Below are 17467 nucleotides of genomic sequence, written 5' to 3'. Positions count from 1 at the left end.
GATCATCCTCAGCTCTGAGGGGATTACAGATCGTTCCAGGAGTCGTAGATGCAGACTATACGGGGAAGGTCAAAATATTGGCCTCCTCTCCAAAAGGAATTACGGCTATTTCCCCAGGAGATAGGATAGCTCAGTTGTTACTACTGCCCAGTTTGCATAGCTATTTTCCATCCCATAACAAGACTAGAGGTAATAGTGGGCTCGGGTCTACCGGGTCTCGCTTTGCCTATCTTTCTTTAGAATTACAAGATCGTCCTATGATGACACTATGGGTAGAAGGTCGATCTTTTTTGGGACTGTTGGACACTGGGGCAGATCGTAGCATCATATCTGCCCATGACTGGCCTGCCAAATGGCCGACCCAGAGGTCTGCCCAAAACATCCGGGGATTAGGCTATGAATCCTCCCCCATGATGAGCTCTAAGGAGCTAGTGTGGAAAAACCAGGAAGGGAAAACAGGAAGGTTTACTCCGTATGTTCTGGACCTCCCGGTCACCTTGTGGGGAAGAGACGTACTAGTACAATTAGGCATGAAACTCACAAATGATTACTCTGCTCAATCACAAAATATGATGCAGGGCATGGGCTATAGGCCAGGCAAGGGACTGGGAAAGAATCTGCAAGGCAGCCCAGATGTGATAACTACACTTCCCAAACATGATAGGACTGGGCTGGGTTTTTCTTAGGGGCCACTGAGGGAGGTACACCTATCACTTGGAAAACGGGGGACCCAGTGTGGGTCCCTCAGTGGCCATTGCCTATAGAAAAGTTACAGGTGGCAAGAGCCTTAGTGCAAGAACAATTAGAGGCAGGACATATAGAACCATCCCAATCCCCCTGGAACACTCCAATCTTTGTAATAAGAAAGAAATCAGGTAAATGGAGATTGTTACATGATTTGCGGGCCATCAACGCCCAGATGCAACCTATGGGCCCCATTCAACGAGGCCTTCCTTTACTTTCTAGTCTACCAAAGGAATGGCCTATCTTTATAATTGACATTAAGGATTGTTTCTTTTCTATACCATTGGCCCCCGCCGATTGCGAGCGGTTTGCTTTTACTGTCCCCGCAATAAACAATGAAGAACCTGATGCCCGCTACCAATGGCGGGTACTACCACAAGGAATGGCCAATAGTCCTACTATGTGTCAGCTGTATGTAGGGCGAGCTTTGCTGCCAATTAGGCAGACCTTCCCAGAGATTAGAGTTTGTCATTACATGGATGACATTTTACTGGCCGCTCCCACCAGAGACCAGTTGGATTCTGCTTATGCAGCATTGATTAAACGACTGAAGAAAGCACAATTATATGTGGCTCCAGAGAAGGTACAGACAGAAACGGTAGGACGATTCCTGGGAGCAGTAATATCTCCCAGGGACATTAGACCTCAAAAAATAAATATCAGAAAAGATCATTTACGTACGCTAAATGATTTTCAACAATTGTTAGGAGATATCAATTGGATTAGACCCTATTTAAAGATCCCCAATCATGAGTTGGTTCCCTTGTTTGACATCTTGAAAGGGGATCCTCACCTGACCTCCCCCAGGAGCCTCACACCAGATGCTAGGTTAGCCCTGCAAAGGGTAGAAACTGCTCTAAGTAAGGCACAAGTTACTCGCATCCGCGATGTGCATACCATCCTTTTATGTATTTTACGGACACTAAGACAACCTACTGCGGTACTATGGCAGGAGGGCCCCCTATTATGGATACATCCTCATGTTTCTCCTAGTAAAACTGTGGAACACTATCCCACAGTCATCGCACAGTTAGCTTTAATGGGCCTTAAATCGTGCTTGGCACACTTCGGTGTGCCTCCAATGAGGATTATTACCCCTTACACTAGTCAGCAGATACAAACTTTGTGTGCTGTGATAGATGATTGGACTATTCTCAGATGTAGCTTTGATGGGGATTTTGATAATCATTTCCCCAAGAGCCCTATCCTGCAGTTTTTTACCAATCACCCCATTATATTTCCAAAGGTTACAGCCTCATTACCTATACCTGAGGCAGTGGATATATACACGGATGGCTCCAAAACAGGAGTTGGCAGTTACGTTGTTGGCTCTGAACCCCCAGTACAAATTCAGTTTACCCCTGGAACTCCACAACTCGTGGAGTGCCAAATTGTGTTGGTAGTCTTTCAAACCTTCCCTGGTCCATTTAATTTGGTATCAGACTCCAGGTACGTAGTTAATGCTGTAGCTTCTTTGGAACTTGCAGGACCTATTAAGTCAAATAGTCCTGTTTGCCACCTTCTCCAACAAATCCAGAAGCTTATTTGGCTAAGGGAAAATAAGTTTTTCGTCCAACATATGAGAGCCCATACTATGCTGCCAGGTCCCATGACAGAGCGCAATGCTCTGGTGGATGCAGCCACCCGCATGGAATTTGTCTTCCACACGGATGCAATTACTAAAGCCTCTGCTTTTCATAAGCAGTTTCATGTACCATCCACCACACTCCGCCATATGTTTCGCTTGCCACGAGCAGCAGCCAGAGATATTGTAACCAATTGTCCAGATTGTGCACAGTTTCTTCATCCGCCTCATACCGGCATTAACCCTAGAGGCTTGTTGCCTCTCAAACTGTGGCAAATGGATGTTACCCACATATCCCGGTTTGGGACTCTTAAGTATGTCCACCTTTCCATAGATACATGTTCAGGCATCGTCTATGCCTCTCCCCTAAGTGGGGAAAAAGTCCGCAATGTGATAAGCCATTGCCTTGCGGCTTGGGCGGCATGGGGAAAGCCCGATGTCATTAAAACGGACAATGGACCGGCCTATGCATCTAGGCCTTTCGCCACATTTTGTCAACACATGAAGGTGAAACATATCACTGGTTTACCCTACAACCCTCAAGGTCAGGGTATTGTGGAACGTGCCCATCGCACACTAAAGGAACTGCTAATAAAACAAAAAGGGGGAGTAGCTCATGGGCACTCCCCAAAAGATCAACTTTCTTTAGCCCTCTTCACTCTAAATTTTTTGACATTGGATTCGGATGGACGCTCAGCGGCCGACAGGCATTCACTGTCCACCCCAACTGTTAAGCAAGAAGTAAAATGGAAGGATGTCTTAACAGGCTCATGGCATGGTCCGGATCCGGTTATTTCCAGATCCAGGGGAGCTGTCTGTGTTTTTCCACAGGACCAGGAAGATCCGATTTGGGTCCCTGAACGCCTCACTAGACGTATTGAATCACCCCAGGACCAGAACGATGCGGAAGACATACGTGATGATCCAGATGATGAGTCTACTGCTGATGGTAACCCAGGGATTAGCCATTCAACTATGGGCAATAGCCAAAACCTGGCCGGTTCCCATGCCCATTCATAGCAATTCCCCAGTTCTGCCCACCTTTTTCTCCACCTCTTGTGACCAAGATATGCCCTGCACTATTCCCACTCAGGAGGCCCCTGCAAGATATACAGCCACTAATTACACCTTGGCAGGCACCTTATGTTTCACCTTTAATAGGAATGTTGCTCCATGCATTTTTCTAGCATCCCGGTATTTGGTGAATTGGCTAGATCCCATAGATATAGGGGGAACAAGCACCGGAGTATTACACGCAGCTCTATCAAAGCTGAGCTCCGGCCTTAGCTTTGATAATTCTAGTGCCTCCCTCAATATCACCACCTTTCTTATGTCGCAATATTTAGTTATACCCTCTAATGGTAATTCCACCCAAGCCAAGTCCACTAAGCGTAAAATCCTGCCTATTTGTCCACCATACCAAGAGTTTCCCCCCGATTTCTCTCCTTGCCAGAGTCCCGATCACCGGCACACTCAGATATCTTCTGGGTTTGAATTTAGCCCCCCGTTGTTTAAAGCAAAGTATACCAATAACTTAAGGATTCCATCCAGGCTAGGTAACATCTGGCCCTGGTATCAATGGCTACTCTCTAATAACAAGTCAGCCTTTACTTCTCTCACCCCATTCTCTAGGTTGAGAGGGGGCAATTTCTCATTGGTTAACATTACTGCCATCAGGCACCCCAATGTGAGTTTGTCAGATATCAAGATTAAGGGGCAATTACAGAATCTTTCTTATGCAGAGGCTCCCGTTTGTGTGAAGCCCCCCTTTTTCTTCATTCTGACTAACTCCTCAGGGGTAGTGCTAAGTTGCAATGCCTCTGGGGTTGCCTGCTTGATATCTGAGTGCTGGGATGGGACAAGTACCACAGCTCTGGTGGTGCAGTTACCAACCTTTGTACCCGTCCCTGTCGAAGCTGATCCTGAACAATTTCCAATACTTACCCTGTTGCGCCAGAAGCGTGATTTTGGTATCACAGCAGCGATAGTAACTGCTGTTGTAATAGCTGCTGCCGCGGCCACAACTGCTGCGGTCGCTATGACCTCTCAAGTACAGACGGCAGAGACAGTCAATTCCATAGTAGAGCAGACAGCTACTGCACTGACTACCGAGAGAGAGATTAATGCCCATCTTACCTCTGGAATACTACTGGCTAACCAACGCATTGATATAGTCCAAAACCAAGTAGAGGAACTATTCAAAGTCATTCAGGCCTCCTGTGTGTACTCCATGAGAGGCCTCTGTGTCACCCCCCTACAAACTAACTTTTCTCAGTCTATCAATCAATCTAGGATGCTGTCGGAATACCTGCGAGGCAACTGGTCGCTGCAAGCAGAAGAGATGGTGACCAGATTGTTTGTCCAGGTTGCCCAGCTGAACGGGACCAGACTGCAGCCTCTCTCCCTCAGTGACCTCACATCCTGGATGGCCAATGCCTTTTCCTTCTTTAAAGAGTGGGCGGGAGTCCTGGTTTGGGGAGCCATGATGTTGGCCGGTTGTGTCTTTTGCATATGGCTTCTATGCAGACTAAGGAGAGATCATGCCAGGCACAAAACCGTAGTCTACCAAGCCTTAGCCGCCCTCGAGAATGGTGAATCTCCCCATGTTTGGCTAGCAACCCTGAAGGAAATATGAGCGGGTTTCATAGATACGAGCCCTTAAGGAGTACTCTGCTGGCAGTTTGAGGTGTTTGCGAGTGGGTACTCGACAGGGAATGTTCCACGAGTATGGATAGATTTCCCGAAAGTATGCCTGATTGCATAAAGGTTTGATGCCAAAAACCTCCTCTCCTGGTGGCGCCCCAGGGTGAAGGCTCCCTTTCCCCGTCAAAAGGCATCGAGATGGGTATGGGGAGTATTCAAGAGAAGAAACCCATTACAATATCTCATCTTGCACAGGGGATCAGGCCTCTGCTTTCCCTCACTGTACAACTATACTCATAGGGCAACTATCGTGTACCCGTTCTATGACTCAGGGTTTGCAAATAAAACAAAAAAGGGGGAGATGTAGGAAGCTGACCTGACAGACCTGACGGCTGGAAGGCACCGCAGGTCTGTCATGTCAGCTTGAAAAGCGGCCGATTCAAAGCTGCTAAAAGCGGCGGAACTGCCGCCACTTCAAAGCAGCTACCTGTTTTTTCTTACGGTGCAGCCGCCGACTCAAGGCGGCTGCCCGTTTTTTCTCTCGGCGCCACAGACTAAAAGCGGCTGTGGCTGCCAGCCGAGAGAAGCAGCGCCGCAACCTCAAAAGCGGCTGACGGGCTGACGTTCGCCCGTCAGCCGCTGAGGTGACTCCAAGATGGCGGCTGACTCAAGGCTTTCAGGGAAAACCATCAGTGCACTGCGCATGCGCAGTGCACTGCGCATGCGCAGTGCATTTAGGAACTTGACTCCAGCCCCTCCCAAACGGGGCATGCAAATAAGGTACAACTAGGGTACCACGAACCTGGCCAATCACCCCGCCCGGGCGGGGTATGCTAATGAGCATGCTAATGAGTCATTGCAAATTGACCAATCGGACACCTCCATGTGCTTTGCCACGCCCAGGGCTGGGGGTATATAAGTAGCCCATTCTGAGCATTCCAGTTAGTCTCTCCCAGAAACCTAAAAGAGCGCTTCCAATAAAGGCTGTTGAGAAGAATCCGGTTTGTCGCGTCTTCCTTGCTGGACAAGCGGGGCGCGACAATAATTGAGGTCTCCTGGTCCCTAGAGACCTACATTTTTGACCCTCACAACTCCGAGGGAATAGTTTATATTGCTTAATGTGTAACCATTGATCTTAGAGAATCTAAGCACACTTATATGGCTATCATCAAGGTAATTCAGTAGTAAGAAGCATGATTAAATGATTTTGTATAATGTCTTATGAATTCTTGCTTCCTTTCAGAATATTTATTAAAATAAATATTACATAATTAATTTACATAATGCAAAATATTTCATAACATAGATAAATAATTTACATTTTCTCCAATTTTCACTTAATTTAGACATGAGCTTTCTCTTTCTTGTATAAGACATTGAAAGTGTTTGTTATTATAATGATATTATTAATCCTTTTATTTAGACATTGTCCATTGCAAAATAGACATTGGTATTCTATATGGAATGAACATTCTAGTAAAACTAAGACTAAAACTATAATGTAGAGAAAATACATTATTATCTTGATTAAGTCAAGTGAAAATTTTAATTTTCACTATAAATGGAATTAAAACTAATTTCAACTCTTATTCATAATTTAGTCAATGCCATTGATTTGATTAATCATACAAAATCATAGATTCATTTATATTGTAGTGATTTTGTGATTTTTTAACAATCTAAATTTAAAATACTGTTACTTAATAGATAACAATGATTATTTTCTTAATTGTAACTTTTAGTTTATTTAAACAGAGTAAAATATTATATAAGTAAATTAATATGTTTTGGAACATACACAATAGGCACAGAAAAGCATTGACAAGCATAAAAAGTAATGTGAAAGGCTTATTTATAAACATTTGAAAGCATTAAGAGAACATTTGGTTTATAAAATGGTATTGACTTTGAAATTTTTAATACCTATACTACTACATTACAATGCACTTGTATTTACTTATTATTTAAAATAAAGAACTTGTGGCATTTTTCTTGATATAGGTTATCTCTCTTAATAATATTTTCCATTTTTGCTCCTTTCCCTACAATTTTATTGTTTAATTTTTTGTGATAACTATATAATATTCCATAGTGTTTATGGAAAAAATCCATTATACTTTAATTAATTGAGTGACATTTAGTTTTTATTCCCTCTTCTTAGAGATTGTGAATAGAGTGACAATGATATAGTTAAAGAAATGTCTACAAAAGATTGGGTATAGACATGGCAGAGGTAAGGTCAAGTCATATGGTAGCTCCAGTTTTAGATTACTATGAATTACTTTGGTTGCAAAAGGGACCAAGGGATGGGAAGGATGATTTTTAAAAGGGAAAATTAGACCTGAACAATTAAAATACCAGTCACCTGCCAATATGATTGGGTTAAATCTTTCATAGCTCCACCCCTATAGCAGACATCCAGTCAATGGCCTAGGAGTGAGAAAGAATAAGTCTGAATCAATCTTCTTCTTGACAAGTAATCTAATCACAAAAGGACAGTCCTAAATACATATACATATAAAAAACACAAAGTGAACTTATTAGATTGAATTTATAAACATATATATATGTATATATTATAAAACAACAATAATTATAATAAATAATGCAGATTAATTTGTTTTTAATAAATGTAATGTTTACCATTTTTCATTAAAAATTGATTAATGAACAATAAGCAAATAAAAAGCCAAAACATTAGACTAACAAATTAAACATAAAATATAAAAAAGCCACAAAGTCATTCAGAACAATGTAAATATTATATTTCAACTGAAGAATTATTAAATACATGGTGTCCTGGATCTAATATTTTGCAATAGGAGCCACTATATAATATGCTGTCTAATCCAGTGGTATTAAAAGAAAAAGTGTTATTTACTTATATCAAAGTTATATGAAACTTAAAGGAGTTTTCTCTCTCTAGCGCCTCTGTGAATTTCACTGTTTCCCTGTAAGATCTGTCTATATGTATGGAGTGCATAGGGAAATATGGGATTTGGAATATATAAATTGTTCTGTAATAATATTTTCTTAAATTGAGAAATATATGTTCACTTCACCTACAGGTGAAGATACTATGGCAGAACCTGTACAGCAAAGACAACATCCTTCAGACCAAGCAATAGGCTAAAGAATGGAAAAATACTTTTTCCAAATAAGCCTCTGATTTAGGGCTATAATCTAAAATGTATAAAGTACTTAAAAAACTTGGACATCAAAAACAAACAACTAAGTTCAAACAGTGGAGTAAGCATCTACACAAAAACTTCCCAAAAAATGAAACATAAATGGGCAGAAATCATTTAAAGATATGTTCAACATCCTTAGTAATCAGAAAAATGAAAATCTAAATTATGATTTTGAGATTTCATCTTACAGGTGTCAGAATGGCAAAAACTAGTTTTTAAAATGAATGCTCATATTGGCAAGCAAGTGGAATAAAGGGGACACTTATCATTTGCTGATGGGATTGCAAACTTCTACAGCAGAAATTCAAATCAATGTGGCAGATCCTCAGGAAGATATGTACCTCAATACACCTCAAGATTTATATATACCACTATTGGTCAAATACTTAGGATGCTTCATCCTACTATAAAGACACTTGCTCAACCATGTACAACAGTGCCATATTTATAATAAAAAAAATTAGAAAAAATGTATTTGTCCCTGTATGTATGAATGATAAAGAAAAGATGTGTTACATATATACAATAAAATATTACTTAGCTGTTAAAACACAAAACCATGAAATGTGTAGATAAATGGATGGAATTAGGAAGAAAAGTATCATCCCAACTGAGATAACACACATCCTAAAAAAGAAGTATGTTTTATATTTTCTTATATGTGAATTTTAGCTGTTCAGACTTTGATAAACAAGCTACAACCCATCTAATGACAAAGGTTAAACAATTTTAAGGAAAGGGGGTAGAGGGATAGATCTCCCTCTGAAGAAAAATAAAATAATTATTGATGGACAAGGTTGGTCAAGGATCAGAGGATGAAATACATAGGGGAAGTGAAGAGGGGGGAGGGACGAAAAACTGTGGAAAATAGCTAAAAATATGACAATTTAAGGACTCCTATGAGAACCTAATAGAGTAGAATCTTTTAAAATATATACAAGTATGGAGGTGATCAAAAAAAAATTGCCAAAAATTGGGGGCAGGGAAAAAGACTTCCAATTGTTTGTCTCTCATCACTAAATGGAACTGAAAGACCCAAAAAGGGAGATTCCCACTCAAGTCTCAGGACTGCACTCACCCAAGGACTCATGAGAGACTGGCTTATTGCAAACACATGAGGCAGTTTAATGGTGGAGCACTCCAGGTGGACACATATCTCACGAGGGAGACCAAGGAGTTGACTCCGAGGCTCAAAGTATTGGGATTTTTATAGGCAAGGGGTGGGGAAAGTGGGAGATTTTCACGTGGGTACACATGATTGGTTGTTTTACATTTTTGAATATCAGCAGGCTGTGTAGGCTGAGCAGGCCCAAAAAGGGGAAGGGTGGAAGAACACCAGATGGCCCATTACTCATTTGGACATATCTCTGTTCTTTTAAGGATGTCTTTGTATATTTTTTATCTTTCATGGCCAGCCAGTTCCTTGGATGATTCAACAGGCCTTTTGTCTTGTAACTCAACATTCTCTGTAACTAATTAACTGGGCTGAAACCTGCTGACAGGCATTTTTAACTATTTAAGTTAGGGAAAATGACTCACAAGGCCCTGTTATTTTTATTAATTTGGGCCTATTTTAAAATTCTCTTTCAGAACATGAAACTTAAAATGTCAAAATTCACAGACAATTGAGTTAGGAATGGAAAGTGAGTGTGATTTCGGTACATTCTCTGAAATTCTTCAAAAAATTAATTAGAAATATTATGTTGAGAAAAAAACAAAAGATAATAATACCAAAACCATCTCATTCATCTTTTCATGTGTCTTAAATAGAAAAAAATAAAAATTATGCCATATTATGCACACTATTTTCAATTCATAAGCTCTAAAATATAGATTATTTCTTCTAAATTGGTTACAGTAACAGTCAAGAGTTATCTTTCAAAATGTTATCCAATAAATTATGTGTCATAAATTAAACATTTAATTCCATTATAATTAACATCTAACTGTCTTTTAAAATATGACTATTTCTTGCAAGCTAGCAAGATTCTAGGAAGATTTGATTTTGTTATAGCTGTTGTTATATATTAATTCACAGAACAGTCACTGTGAAAAAAGAAAACAACAACAAAACACAATTAGAAAAGTCTCACTACTGGTAATTAAGATATGCCCTGTATTGATTCAGGAAGGTCTGGCCTTTTCATTTAACATTTTTCAACTTGATGTAACAAAATACACGTTCAATAATATGTTCAGCTATAAAGAGAACTATGTGATTTCAATTACACTGAAGCTGAGTGAGGGCAATTGAATGGTAATTAGTGATTTTCAAGGTCAAGGACCTTACACTCCCAAGCCAGTATTGATGGTACCATAACAACTATTGTGGATGGAAATGCAAGGTTCAGTAAACATATAAAACTATGTTTAAAGAGGCTAGTAATTAATGACTAAATAAATTACCTTTAATTTAAATTACCTAAATTCAGTAACATTCAATATTTGGTTTAGGTATTGACTCAATTTTATATTTGGTTGATTATTCATGCTCATAAAGAAAAATACTTACAAATTTATTTTTATAAAATAATATACATAATTAATTCATTTAACCAATATATAACACTACCTTAAATTTTTGTATGATATCTCTCTTAATAGCAGAAAATGGATAACCTGCTTCTCAGTGGAGAGCTATGTCCAAGATTTTATTGACAACTTCCCTCATTTCAATAACACCCAAACCAACTAGAGAACTAACTTTAGATTTTAGGTAATTTCCAAATCTTTTCTTAAGTAACTAGTAAGTTTATTCAACAGTTTAGAATACTTTCTCTAGCACCATGTTTGTGTTCCACAACTCATGTCAGTGGCTCACAACTGTTTTTATAGGACTCTAAGACATTGAGAGTCCTATATGTCCCACCACGTGCACACTCACACATGTGGCATATATGCAAATGCACAGACACATACAAATAAATAGAATTGAAAGTAACTCTTTAAAAGAAACTTTGTTCTACACATCTGTAGTTTTGAATGACACATATGAGTAATTTGTTTACATAGAAATCCATCAATCCAACATGTTTCATATTTCTCACAAAACATTTGAAAGATCAAATGCTTATTTTTTTGAATGTACATAAGGGAAATATTTTGAAATTTTATAAACCATAAACAAATCCACCATGTTGCAATTTTACAAGTAAAATGACTTTAGAATGTTTCTAGGGTTTTTTTTTCCTTAAAAATCATTTAATTCCAATTTTCTGAGGAACCACCAGACTGATTTCCAGAGTGGTTATAACAGCTTGAAATCCCACCAACAAGGGAGGAGTGTTCATCTTTCTCCACACAGTATTACTGGAAGAACCAGCTATACTACCCCTGGGCATATACCCAAAAGATGTTCCAACATAAAACAAAAACACATGCTCCACTATGTTCATAGAAGCCTTATTTATAATAGCCAGAAGCTGGAAGGAACCCAGATATCCTTCAACAGAGGAATGGATACAGAAAATGTGGTACATTTACACAATGGAGTACTACTCAGCTATTAAAAACAATGAATTCATGAAATTCTTAGGCAAATGGATGGAATTAGAAAATATCATCCTGAGTGAGGTAACCTAATCATAAAAGAACACACGTGGTATGCACTCACTGATAAGTAAATATTAGCCCAAAAGCTTGGAATACCCAAGATAAAATTCATAGACTACATGAAGCTCAAGAAGAAGCAAGACCAAAGTGTAGATGCTTCGGTCCTTAGAAGGGGTAACAAAATACTCATGGGAGGAAATACAGAGGAAATACAGTGTGGGGCAAAGACCGAAGGTAGGGCTATCCAGAGACTTCCCTACCTGACACCATCCCATATACAGACACCAAATACAAATACTATTATGGATGTCAAGAAGTGCATGGTGACAGGAGCCTGATATAGCTGTCTCCTGAGAGGCTTTGCTAGAGCCTGAGAAATACAGGGGTGGATGCTTACAGCCAACCACTGGACTGAGCACAGGGTCCCCAAAGGAGAAGTTAGAGAAAGGACTAAAGGAGCTAAAAGAATTTGCAATTCCATAGAAAGAACAACAATATCAACCAACCAGACTCTCCCAGAGCTCCCAGAGACTAAACCACCAATGAAAGTGATCACCACCCATGGCTCCAACCGCATATGTAGCAGAGGATGGCCTTGTTGGGCCTCACTGGGAGGAGATGCCCTTGATCCTGTGAAGCCCCAATGTAGGGGAATACCAGGGCGGGGAGGCAGGAGTGAGTGGGTGGGTGGGTTCTGGAGAACCCTCATAGAAGCAGGGGTAGGGGGATAGGATAGGGAGTTTCTGTGGAGAAAACCAGGAAAGGGGATAACATTTGAAATGTAACTAAAGAAAATATCCAGTAAAAAATTATTTAATTCAGTATTTCCATTAGACAAAAAAAATTTTAGGAGCTAGATTATAGCTCACTTGCTCTGATCCAGGTTAATTCTTAGAAGGCAATTTGGAGCTTCCTCTAGTTCAAAGTATTCCAAAGCCCTCGACTGTCCTCTGTGGGGATCAGGTACACTTGTGGAACACAAACATACATTTAAGCAAAATAGTCCTAAAATGAAAATAAAAAGAAATAATTTTATACACTATCTCTTTGATCATGAGAGAGACATTTACATCATATTTACTATACTGTTTTTCCCCACATAGGCAACTTATAGTAGCTTTAAACAACAGATCAGAGTGTACACACAAAACAATGAATAAAATTTAAAAAATTGAGGCATGATAGAATATATATCTAGTGAAAAGGAAGTAGTGACAGAGAAATCTACAATTAAAAAGCATTCTCAGTAGTATAGCCAACTTGAATCCAGCCAGATTTACATGAGTTTTTCTCCATAAGCTTCTTTTACTTCAAATGATCTCCAACACAGCCAGGAAATATCACTTAATTATAATTATCAAGAGAAAAAAAGGAGCATTTGGGCTACTGGATTTATGCCACAATGAATTATCTTAAGAAATGCCATATTATATTACTGCTTATTTGTGTCATTAGAAACAATACCATAAACCTGTCACGGGTGTCAACATCACCTGATCTCTTGTTTTTATCCATTAATAAAACTATAACAATATTCTGTTTTCAGTTACAAAATTACTACAAATAACCATAAAATATACTCTGTAATTTTTCTTTATTTATTGGTGAACAGAAAATGGATAGTAAAAAGCATTTCAAAGCAGAAAGTGTGACCGCAACCATTCCAATGTACCCTTACTGCTTATTATTGTGTATTATTCACTAAAAAGCAAATTTAAATATGTTTAACATCACAAGTAAAATAAATGGGTTGTATTAGACCATTTTCTTTTTCTTCTTGAACCCAGTGATCTTTATTTTTTCAAATGTAGGCAGTGATAATATGAATCTAATTTGAATAATTTATAATATTATTTTAATAAGTATATTTAAACATTTTTAAAATATGTGTATGACTGGGAAAGATTAAGCAGTAATTCTTGCTGCAATACATTTTGTGACTGTTTCCACATAATAAATCATTGTAAAAGAAAATATATTATGTAACAGCAATTTTATATTAATGAAATAGTATTAAAACAGAGGGTCTTATTGATAATGACTTGAAAGTTGTCAAAAAATATCACCGTCGTTTTAGTTGCCTGTTTGTATTCTAAAAGTGTCCCATCATCCTTTACAAGATAATTATGTCAATAATACTCAGATTCACAGTGCATCTTATCATGATTTAAAAATAAAAAAATTATCAGAAGGTGTGTTAATATTAAGAAAAAAAGAACAAACTCATTCACAAAACTAAAATATTAGCAAATCATGAATCTTAATGTAGAGTGTAGAAAATCCATAATGTGACTAAGTGATGAGTATATTTCTGCAGACATTTCAAAACAAAACTATTCTTTTTTAAAGATCACAATATAATTGCAAAATGTCTTCCTTTTTTAAAGATAGCTTATTGGCATAGTATAATTTTCATCTCAGAGTCTTACTGATGAGTAAGCTCACCCTTTCTAGTTCTTTCTGAACTATGGCTGGCTGCTTCAACTCAGCTGTTCTGGATCAATCTCCTCTTCAAACTGACTGATTCAATCTGGTCTTTCAATGAATTACTCTGCTTGGCCTCAAACTTCTGGCAATTTGTTTTAATCTCCTGGCTTCTTCTAATTCACTGGCTTCAACTGCCTCTGCTGACCTTCACTGAACTGCATGAAACCATGGACAAACTTCACTCCATGGCACTGCATGTACTACACTGAACTGAACTCTTCCAAATTGAACTCAACTGAACTCCATTGCATTGTCTGAAATCAAGTGAACTGCCCTCTCTTTCCTGACTAATATCATGAGAGGTAAGTATATCCTATCTCTGACTCATTCTGTCAAATCTTTCTCTGAGTAGTTACTTTGCCCCTCAATTAGCCATCATTTTCAAGCACAGCTGGTTCCTTTTACAAACTAACCTTACATACATTGTTTGAATTAAAGATGTGTACTATAGATATGTTTTTATTTCAGCCAGAGGGATTAAAGTTCCCCTACAACTTTCCTTTCCTCTCTCAAAATACTCCCATTATACTTCTTCCCACTTTTCTTTAATAACCTGGCCTTTCCTTCCACCAAATTGTTACTGCATGCATGCAAGCATTAGCACCTTCTTACCAAGCAAAGGCCATCTAATATGGCCACAGGAGTCTTGGGGCAACAGCAATATGGGGCTATGACAATTTTATTAACAATAAAACTTTTCATAAATTTATAAAATAAGGAATACAATGGCAATTGCCAGAATCAATGCAGGTGTAGTTGTTAGAATACAATGACATTTTTGAACTTTACAGCAAACACAAAATTAATGTCTGAAACAATTGTTGTGTCATGTCTCTGTGCTTCCATGATATAGTGCTTTGAATAGATTGGACCCCATACACTAGTGTGTTTGAATGCTTTGCCCATGGAAAGTAGCACTGTTAGGAATTGTGGCCTTGTTGGATTGGGTGTAGCCTTATTGGAGGAAGTGACAGTTTTAAGAACTCTATGCTCAAACTCCACAATATGTGGAATCAGAGTCTTCTCATGGCTGTCCAGAGAAGGTAGTCACCTTCTGGCTGCCTTTGGATCAAGATGTAGAACACTCAGTTTCTTATTCAGCACTATGTTAGCCTGGATGCTGCCATAGTTGCTTCCACACTTCTTGCCAAGAATATAATGGACAATGGACAAAACCACTGAAACTGTAAAACAGCCTCAGTTAAATGTTGCCCTTTAGAAGAGTAGTCTCAGTCATGGTGTTTCTTCACAACAATGAAACCCTGAGACAAATAACTTATAATGGAACATACAAAGAAACACAAAGTGGCGTTTGTCCTTCATGTCCTGATAGAGTATATTGGTCTTTTGAGAATGGGAAGGCACATTGTGCCCAAGGAGCCATGGATTCTAACAGGACAAAACTATGACAAATGCCCCTCAAAGCAGCTGGTCCAAGCTAAATTCATAGTTCTCTGCAAATGCATAAATGTAAAAGTACATACAAATATATAACTAAATATAACCTGTTCCATGTTCATGTTACTTGTATTTGTGCTTTCAGGGTTGATCATTTGTCACTAAAAACACAGCTGGTGTGTGTTTCTGTGAGGAAGACTACCTCTCCTGTTCTTATCCTTCCTCAGTTGAATATAGTTTTTTGTATAGGGGTGAAGCCTCATGAGTCCTGACTTCTTATTTACTTTTTATATTCATTGATATTAGCTTTACTCAACTTCTGTTTGGGTAGTCATTTTGGTGAGACTTTTTAGATGTAGCTTATGATAATAGTAGGAGACAAAAATGTCACACCAGACTTCTTCATTCTGACTCTTACAATCTCTCTACCCTTTTCTATAATGTTCCCTAAGCCTTAGGTCCAAGAGTGTTTTATAGATATATCCATTGAGACTTGGATCTAAATGCCTGCAATTCCATTGCTTGCATTTTTCTCTAGTGGTCTTCATATGCTGCAAAGAGAAGTTCGTGAAGGGTAAAGAGTACCCATATCTGTGGCTATAAAATCAAACAGTAAAAGTAATTAGTGGTTTTAGATTTTCCTCCAATAACTGTGAATTTACTAAACTGAGTGGTCAGCTAGAATTACAGAATAAAGACTAGGTTTTCTCTTGTTATGTGAATTTTGTTCAATTAGAGAACTGTTGTTTACCACCAAGATATATGTGTCATGACTGTACTCTAGGGTTAATACATTATGCTGTTCACTGATATGGTCCATAGTCATTAAAGCTGGGTAGAAATTTTGGTTGCTCTCCTCCTTTGAAAGCTCAATTGTGTCTTCTGTTAAAAAAAAAAAAAAAAAAAATAGTTCTAAGAGAGGACATTGGGTCCAATTAGAGCTCATGGGTTTCTAGTCCAAATATGTAAAGTGCATGGTCTTCAGGAAGAGGGACTTATCTTCCATCTCTGAAGGAATATCAAGGACAAAGCAATAGGCTACATGTCTTGAGATTACTTTGATAGCCTGGCTAACAGCTTTAAAGAGGACTTTTTCTGTCTGGAATTTTGTTAGATGTTCCTTATCTCTTGGTGGGGGCATTTTCAGCATAGATAAGTAGTTACTGAAAGTGTTTATGCATATTTATACATAGAATTACATGTACTATTTTTAAATAAATAATTAATGGTGTGATTCCTTATGGCTTTTCTAGATATATTTATTGTTATTATATCCATCTCCCTTCTTTTTTATTTACCACCCTCCTTCTCCATAATGACCCCTTTCCCATTTCCCTGATCAGATCTCTTGTATCCTGTTATTGTTTACTAACTAATTGAAAACACATTAATAATATATTATCTTTAATTTTCTTTTCATTGATTTCATGACTGAAAGATACTTTATCTGGCCTTTGTGCCTTTATTATATATATATATAAAATTATATATATATAATTTTAAAAGTATCCTTTATTTTATTGATAATTGATCAGTTTTAACATTTTATCATTCTTCCCATTCTAACAAAAAAAGCACCAGGAATGTTCATTCATAATTGATAATTATAATCTATTAAAATATTATAGATGCCTTCTCTTTATTTGAACATACACCAGGAATCTGACCAACACATATACAATATCTATGTAATTCTATATTAAATTAAATCTTATCCGCAAATTGCCCAATGAATATAAGGTTAAAAGAAAATCATTTTTAAAAGATGAAACACTTACTAAAATTTTACTCAGAATTTATAGACAGTAGTATCCTTGGATAGCAGTGGAAAACTACCATCAAAAATTGTCTTATAAGCCTGAAAAAA

The sequence above is a fragment of the Arvicanthis niloticus genome, chromosome 12 (assembly GCF_011762505.2).
Source record: "Arvicanthis niloticus isolate mArvNil1 chromosome 12, mArvNil1.pat.X, whole genome shotgun sequence".
NCBI classification, from domain to species: Eukaryota; Metazoa; Chordata; class Mammalia; order Rodentia; family Muridae; genus Arvicanthis; species Arvicanthis niloticus.
The sequence above is the reverse complement of the archived record's forward strand: the minus strand, read 5'-3'. Positions refer to the sequence as shown.